The following is an 8,018-nucleotide window of genomic DNA, read 5'->3' on the forward strand; positions in this document are numbered from 1 at the left end:
AAAGCTATATGGGGTTATATATATTAAGAACGTTCCCGGTATTGGATTGTAGGCTTAATCCGTTGCCCGATTTACCGTCACCATATGACTCGTTGGTGACTTTGAGCGAGGACCCAAATTTAAGAATGACTTACTCTTTTCACCCCTCAAGTAAAAGTGGCCCTTACCTCCCAAATATTCCTGGTTCTTGCTATTCCTTCTTTGGTTAAACCAACAACATATCCCCAAGTCTATTCCCTCCTCACCGTGGTGGGGACGCTGGCAACGGGTAGTGTCAGAGCTATGCCGTCGGGAGCTTCGGTTCCTGGTAGGGCCACCCAAGGCGGATTGGTCTGACACCGAGTGGTATTAGGGCCACAACCCGGCAGAAGGGGCTCTGGTGAAAATCCTCGGAGTGTCTGTTTCGGCAACCGGCGGCTCCTCGGTCGTTCTGTCCCTGCGTCTGCGGACAATCTGCGGCAAACAGGATGTCTCTACATGCGGGATTGTTGGGGACCGCTTGCGAAATTCCTATTCCCACGAAACTTCTTCCACTGCCATGGTTCGAGATGCCTCGAGGCAGGTAGAAGAAGCCGACTCAACCCGCCCGGGGTGAATGTCGTCACAAGTACAAATAAGTACAAGAACATATCACCTCTATGATTAATGTGCAAAGTAAATGAAAAGACTATAAATTGTCATTTCTACATGTTTCCGAAAAGAATTCCTTCCCTTCTCCGCTGCCAGGTCGACGAGATTCATTTATAAAGAATTTTTTTCTTGGGAGAGTCCAACGGTGCTTCCCGGTTGCATTATTTCATGTATTCTTTTTGTGCAAGACACCATTTTCTGGACAAGAAGTTCGTCACGTCTACCTGGGAAACGAGAAGGTAAAGAGCCGGGAGAAATAAATACCAGAAGGTATTTTATTTATAACCCAACAATTCAGTGAATACACCGTCCTGATCAGCTGCTTATTGTATCGACCCTTAAAGACGAAATGTGATGTGTATCTTGCTCGGCTTTGAACTCTGAAAATCAAGAAGGAAAAAAATTATAGAAAGGCATTTTCCCCGATGCAATAACAATTTTGCTAAGTCACTGTCCAAATAACAACACTAGGAATAATTTGATTAAAAAGTGAATATGTGTGTAACTTAATATAGTTCAACTGTGCATAAACTGTAAACAGTATGTCGGTTGTGCATCCATTTTTGTGTCAAATCTCGTGTAGTTACCATAAGACTGATATTACCTCTGCTATGGACTAAAACAGCAATAAGACCAAGAACTCTACAGAATCATCGACGAAAGCATTCATAACAGTACAGTGCCTCGAAGGGCAGCGAGCTGGCAGAATGGTTAGCACGTCGGGCAAAATACTTATCCGCATTTCGTCTGTCTTCTCGCTCTGAGTTCAAATTCCACCGAGGTCGACTTTACGTTTTATCGTTTCAGGCTCGATAAAATAAATACCAATTGATTACTGGGATCAATTTAATCGACTTACTCTCTCTTCCGAAATTGCTGGCCTAGTGCCAAAATTTGAAACCTCACTTTCAAGCAGCAAGTCATTGTACTTAGTTATCATTATCTACAATCAGTCTAGTTTCAGAGTTAAGATGCTTGCTCAGACATAGTGCGCCAGCAACGGAATGCGAACTTACAATCTCAATGACTACAGCAAGCCAGATCTTCACAATGTCATAATCTGTAGACAATACGCCATTTATTAAGAGATGAAAATAAAGAATACAAGACTTCAGCCGTTAATATCTGCGCACAAATGATTCTGATATTGACCATAGCTTTTGATGAAAAATTTCCTTGTCACTTTTATCAAAGGATGATACACATCTTGATAGTGAATCGTGTGTGTGTATGTGTGTGTTGTGTGTGTGTGTGTGTGGAGGGATGTGGTGGAAAGGGTTAACAAACATTACCGTTATCATTCTTCAAATCAGTTGGATATTTGAAGAGATATTGGTGAAAATCAAGCAACAATAATTTATTCTGGTAATGATCGAAATTTTCTTTAGCTAAAATTTCATAATATTGATATTTGTTCGTCACTCTTTTTTTTTAATGAATTTGACTGGCTTAAAACAACAACAACAAAAACAACAACAACAACGACGACGACGACGACGACAACAACAACAACAACAACAGCGCCATTCCGATCGATTTAAGCACAAACATGTTTTTCCTTCGTTCTCTCAATAAAGAATTTCCACTCACATGGTAGTGTTCCTGGAACTATATTCTGTGCATTCTTCATTTACAGATTTCTGCGTCCAACCACATTTCTATTATCAACAAGGGTAAAACAGCAGAATCGGTAGAGCTACGTAACCATACTGAATAGCATTTCGCGGTTCTACGTTCCTGTTTTCGAAACTTCGCTTTTGCCATCCTAGGTTCTATAAAATAAGTACCAGTTATGTAATGGGGCATGCTATATAATCAACAATAAAGCGGCGAGCTGGCAGAAACGATAGCACGCCGGGCGAAATGCGTAGCCGTATTTCGTCTGCCGTTACGTTCCGAGTTCAAATTCCACCGAGGTCGACTTTGCATTTTATCCTTTAGGGGGTCGATAAATTAAGTACCAGTTTCGGACTGGGGTCGATGTAATCGACTTAATCCGCTTGTCTGTCCTTGTTTGTCCCCTCTGTGTGTAGCCCCTTGTAGGTAGTAAAGAAATATATATAATCAACAATACACTTTGGCGATGTTTTTGGATTCTTCATTTAGTCTGCTACTTGGTTCAAACATTTGACTGCGGCCAAGATGGAGCATTTCCTTGTAGGGTTAGTCGATCAGATTTTCCTAAGTCCTTATCGTATCTGCCACTTTTGCAGAACCGACATGTGATGAGGACGTAAATAAACCGACATTGGTTATTAGACGGTGGATAGACAGCACGAGCACAAAGACGCACACACAAATACTTACACACACACACACACACACACACGCGCACACACATGCCCACACACATGCTCGCATACGTGCACACACAAATATATCTATTTTTGCACATTCGTATATATGTGTTTGTGTGTGTATGTGTATATGTTTATACGCGTGTGTGCGTGCGTGCGTGCATGTGTGTGTGTGTGCGTATGTGTGTATACGTATGCATGTGTGTGTGTGTGTGTACGTGTGCGTGTGTGTGTGTAAGCGTGTGTGTGTGTAAGCGTGTGTGTGTGTGTGTACCACAGACCTTTTCACAGTTTTAGTCTATTTACTAGAAATCCGTTTGGTGCTTTTAGTGATGACCGAAAGAATAAATAGAATATGGAATAAGATACAATCCCTGACATCGTAAGTTCAACTCTCATCGAGGTCAACTTTGCTCTTTATTTCTCCGAGTTCAGTGTACATAAAGTACCACTAAACAGAATGCAGAAAATATGTAGACCTATACCGAAAATATTATTAGTTTCATAATTACAATATAATACATAATCCTATCTATCTATCTATCTATCTATCTATCTATCTGTCTGTCTGTCTGTCTGTCTGTCTGTCTGTCTGTCTGTCTGTCTGTCTTTCTTTCTGTTTGACTATCTCTCTGTCTGTCTGTCTATCTGAATTTGTCTGTGTGTGTGTGTGTATGTGTGTGTGTGTGTGGCAGGTTTGGTAGCCTTCAACTAATACTATCTCCTCCGAGACCCTGCGGCGCAAGTTTACCAAAATTGAGAGTATGATAGAAGAAAGCTTGCTCTTCATTCCTTAGAAGAAAACATTCAAATCAGACCATGTTAAGACCAAAAATTATTTACATCAAAAAGGTGCTTTTTTTCTATGAAAATCCCTATTTTTTACGATTTTTTGACTGCTGTGTCGCCATTTTTCGGTGTATTTCAACCAGAAAAATGTTAACTTAAAGAGAATAACAAGCTATATAATGCAAAATTTTTACTTTTCAAAAATTCAAATTCTAAAGGGTCGAAAAGAATTTTTTTGTGATGTCATTGGTTTTGAGCGAGCGTGTGATCTGCATGCTATTACTATCTACGATGTTCAAGTCAAACCTTCAATGGATATGTTTTGATTTTGCAGATTTTTTTAGTTATACGTGATGTAAAATAGTCGATTTTATTCATTTTACAGGTACAACCACGATTCATGTTGTCCACCCGTTTGGCTTCAAACTAACATTTTTTGGCTTTTTTTTGTAACCACAAACTGTTCTAACTAACGTTTTGGATTTTCCTGTACCTTTTCTTAATGAAGACTGTTGCAGTCTTAACTTCTTAATAGATTTTCAGTGCAGTTCGAAACTTGAGCTTCATTTTGCTTGAAATCTACGGGTAATTATTTTCTCCACAATGTTAACAGAACGAATATTAACCAACAATACCAACAACTGAAGTCGGCATTACACATTTGCAGCACATTCAAAGCAAACTAGAGCATCGCCACTCTATACTTTTATTCCTAGATTGAAACTATGTCAAAATTTTGTTAATGCGACATCAAAGTCTGCCGTTTTAAGCGCAACTAAAAAACAAACCCGAGTAACGCCGAGCTATACAGCTAGTAAAGGATAACGAAATAAATAAGGTTCCAGGCGCACATCACATACTGATCTATATTTATGATACAAAGACTGTAAACACTGGTTGCAGACGACTGTATCCTTTATCTTTTACTTGCTTCACTCATTAGACTGCGGCCATGATGGTGCACCGCCTTGAAAAATTTTCAGTCGATCAAATTCACCTTAGTACTTATTTTTAAATTTGGTATCTATCTATCGCTCTCTCACTCTCTCTTTCTCTCTCCCCGTCTCTCTCTTTCGTTCTCTCCTCTCTCTCTTCTCTCTCTCTCTCTCTCTCTCTCACTCTCTCTCTACACACACACACATATATATATATATAGGCGCAGGAGTGGCTGTGTGGTAAGTAGCTTGCTTACCAACCACATGGTTACAGGTTCAGTCCCACTGCGTGGCACCTTGGGCAAGTGTCTTCTACTATAGCCTCGGGCCGACCAAAGCCTTGTGAGTGGATTTGGTAGACGGAAACTGAAAGAAGTCCGTCGTATATATGTATATATATATATATATATATATATATATATATATATATATGTGTGTTGTGTGTGTGTGTGTGTGTAGTGTGTGTGTTTGTGTGTCTGTGTTTGTCTCCCCAGCATCGCTTGACAACCGATGATGGTGTGTTTACGTCCCTGTAACTTAGTGGTTTGGCAAAAGAGACCGATAGAATAAGTACTAGGCTTACAAAGAATAAGTCCTAGGGTCGATTTGCTCGACTAAAGGCGGTGCTCCAGCATGGCCACAGTCAGATGACTGAAACAAGTAAAAGAGTAAAGAGTATATATATCGTTGCTATTGTGCAAACATGTCGTAAGTCCAAAACGTTGCTTTTTCAGAAAACGAAAAAAAATAGTTTCACCATTTCATTTCTTTTTACATTAGCAACAGTTTCAGCTTAACAATAATACTTTGTTGGGCGCATAAAATCGTAACTCCATACATGTATGATATTTTCAGTGAGAAATATTTTTGCAAAACTGTCGTATGTGGGACTTACTACGCTTTTGGAAAATGCTAGACTGTTGTATTACACTTTGACAATTTTCATCTGAAGCCGCTGGAGATACGATAGTTTAACTAAAAGAAACGGCTATGACAAGCAAAACTAAATATTGAAAAAAAAAAGAAAAGCGTTTGGCCAAATTTGGACATATGATAGCTTAGCATAACAGCAACGATCTGTTTATCTATCTATCTATCTATCTATCTATCTATCTATCTATCTATCTATCTATCTATCTCCCTCTCTCTCTCTCTATATTATATATGTGAATATATGACCGGCTTCTTTCAGTTTCCGTCTCCTAAAGCTTTGGTCATAGAGCTTTGGTCGACCTGCATTATAAAATGTGCCATTTAGTGAGGCTGAACCTAGAACCATATGGTTGGAAAGCAAACTTCATACCCAACAGACATGCCTATACATATATATTCGCATGTATGTCTATGTATTATGTATGCATAGATGCATTTATGAGGAATACTGTATTTCAGTTGTCAGCTAACATGGACATCTATGAAGAATTTCTCTATGTCGCTCTGTATTCGCTCTTCGAATCTCTCCGTCTTCGCCTCTGCCTCGTCCTTCTTTCTTTATGTCTTTTCTTCTGCATAAACACATGTTCAGCCATACTGAGGATACAAATGTAATCCCCGGCAGCCAAGGACCCTGATCGTACCTCAAAACTAAACAGAAGTCTGAACGCAGTATTCGAGTGGGCAAAAAGAAAACAATAGACAGTTCAATGCGGACAAATTTCAAGCCCTCCGTAATCGATCCACCACAAACGGAAAGCAATCCGAATACTGAAAGTGAAGGGTTATTGCAATTGCGGAGTCAGACGCGGTACGTGGTTTAGGAATCCTCTAGAACAATGATTCTTCACTCCGCATGCACATTACTAAGATGGCAGCACAGTGAAGGCGAGTGGCTGGCTGGATCTTGTGATTCTTCAGAATTAAGAGAAAAGATGCCAAGCTACTCTGGAGACATTTGTTCTTAGTTGTTACGATTTACTTCCATCACAGGTTGTCACAAAGCGTCAAACTGACAGCAGACTTCCTCGTCTTCTCCTTTGTCCACCTCCACCTCCTGTTTGTTGTTGCTGTTGTTGTTCTTCATCTTGCTCTTGTTCTTGTTCTTGTTCTTCCTCGTCTTCTTCTTGTTCTTCTTCTTTCTTGTTGTTGTTGTTTGTTCTTCTTCTTGTTCTTCTTCTTCTTTTTCTTCTTCTTTTTCTTCTTCTTCTTCTTCTTCTTCTACCTTCTTACCTTCCTCCTTCCACCTCTGCTCACCACCTTCTATCTTCTATCTTTTATCTATCTTCTTCAGATACAATTCCTCGGCCTTATCTCTCGCTCACACCCACGACAATAGCCACCACCACCACCACTCCCCTATAAACCAATGTCATCACTATCTCTATTAACATCTCCACCACCACCTCCACCATCATCCCCAACGCTGCTATAACAACCATTACCAAATCCTCTAAAATCATCATCATCATCATATCATCATCATCATCATCATCACCATCATCATCATCATCAACAACAACGCCACCAGAATTGCTTCACCGCCATCACTGTCACCATTATTACGACTACTCCCCCTCCACCGCTGCCGATATAAATATCCTTCATCACCACGACGATCGGTTCACCACCACCACCACCATCACCACTTCCACACCGCTGCTGTCGCCACCACTACAAACAACGACATGACCTCTTCTACCGCATCACTACGACAACGGCTATCATTAAATCTATCTCTACCACCACCAGCACCATCACCACGACCACCAGCATCAGCACCACCACCACCACCACCACCACCATCACCACCTCCATCATCAATAGCACCGTCATCCCCACCAGAACCACAACCACCGCCAACAGCACCACCGCCTCTGCTGCCACTACGACAACCTCCACATCCTCCAAACACCACTACTACTACGGCTATAATTAAATCCAGAACCACCACCACGACCACCACCACGACCACCACCGCCATCACCACCAGCACCAGCACCAGCACCACCAGCACCAGCACCAGCACCACCACCACCATCACCACCACCACCACCTCATCGTCGTTGTCTCCTCTTCCTCCTCTTCCTCTTTCAACATCACCACTGTCACTATCAGAAAATCCACTATCATCACAATCACCACAATCGCCATAAACAACCGCCACCCTCGCACCCCCACCGCCACCCTCGCACCCCCACCCTCCACCTCCACCTCCACTAGCAACCAACCTCCCCCCCTCTCCGTCCTCCACCAATCCCCCACCGTCGCCACTGCTCCAGCACTTCTGCTAACTCTATCACTTCCAAAAATCATTATCGTCACATCTCTTTGATGTAAGAAAGGTCGACGGCGTTAGTGTTGTTGTCGTTGTTGCGATGGCAGAGGTAAAAACTACATTTTCTATTTTTGCTGGAGATTTTGGAAGATTCAT

At 41.4% G+C, this 8,018-nt stretch overlaps 1 long non-coding RNA gene across 1 annotated transcript in view; it reads right to left on the minus strand.

Moving 5' to 3' along the window:
* Nucleotides 1–7,723, minus strand: part of LOC118763707 — a 10,123-nt gene extending 2,400 nt beyond the window's left edge. Inside the window, exon 1 of the long non-coding RNA XR_004999463.1 lies at nucleotides 7,712–7,723. This is a non-coding gene — a long non-coding RNA (uncharacterized LOC118763707). The remainder of the gene's footprint in view (nucleotides 1–7,711) is intronic.
* Between the last annotated feature and the right edge of the window lie 295 nt (nucleotides 7,724–8,018).

Source organism: Octopus sinensis, linkage group LG6, assembly GCF_006345805.1.
Source record: "Octopus sinensis linkage group LG6, ASM634580v1, whole genome shotgun sequence".
Classification (NCBI taxonomy): domain Eukaryota; kingdom Metazoa; phylum Mollusca; class Cephalopoda; order Octopoda; family Octopodidae; genus Octopus; species Octopus sinensis.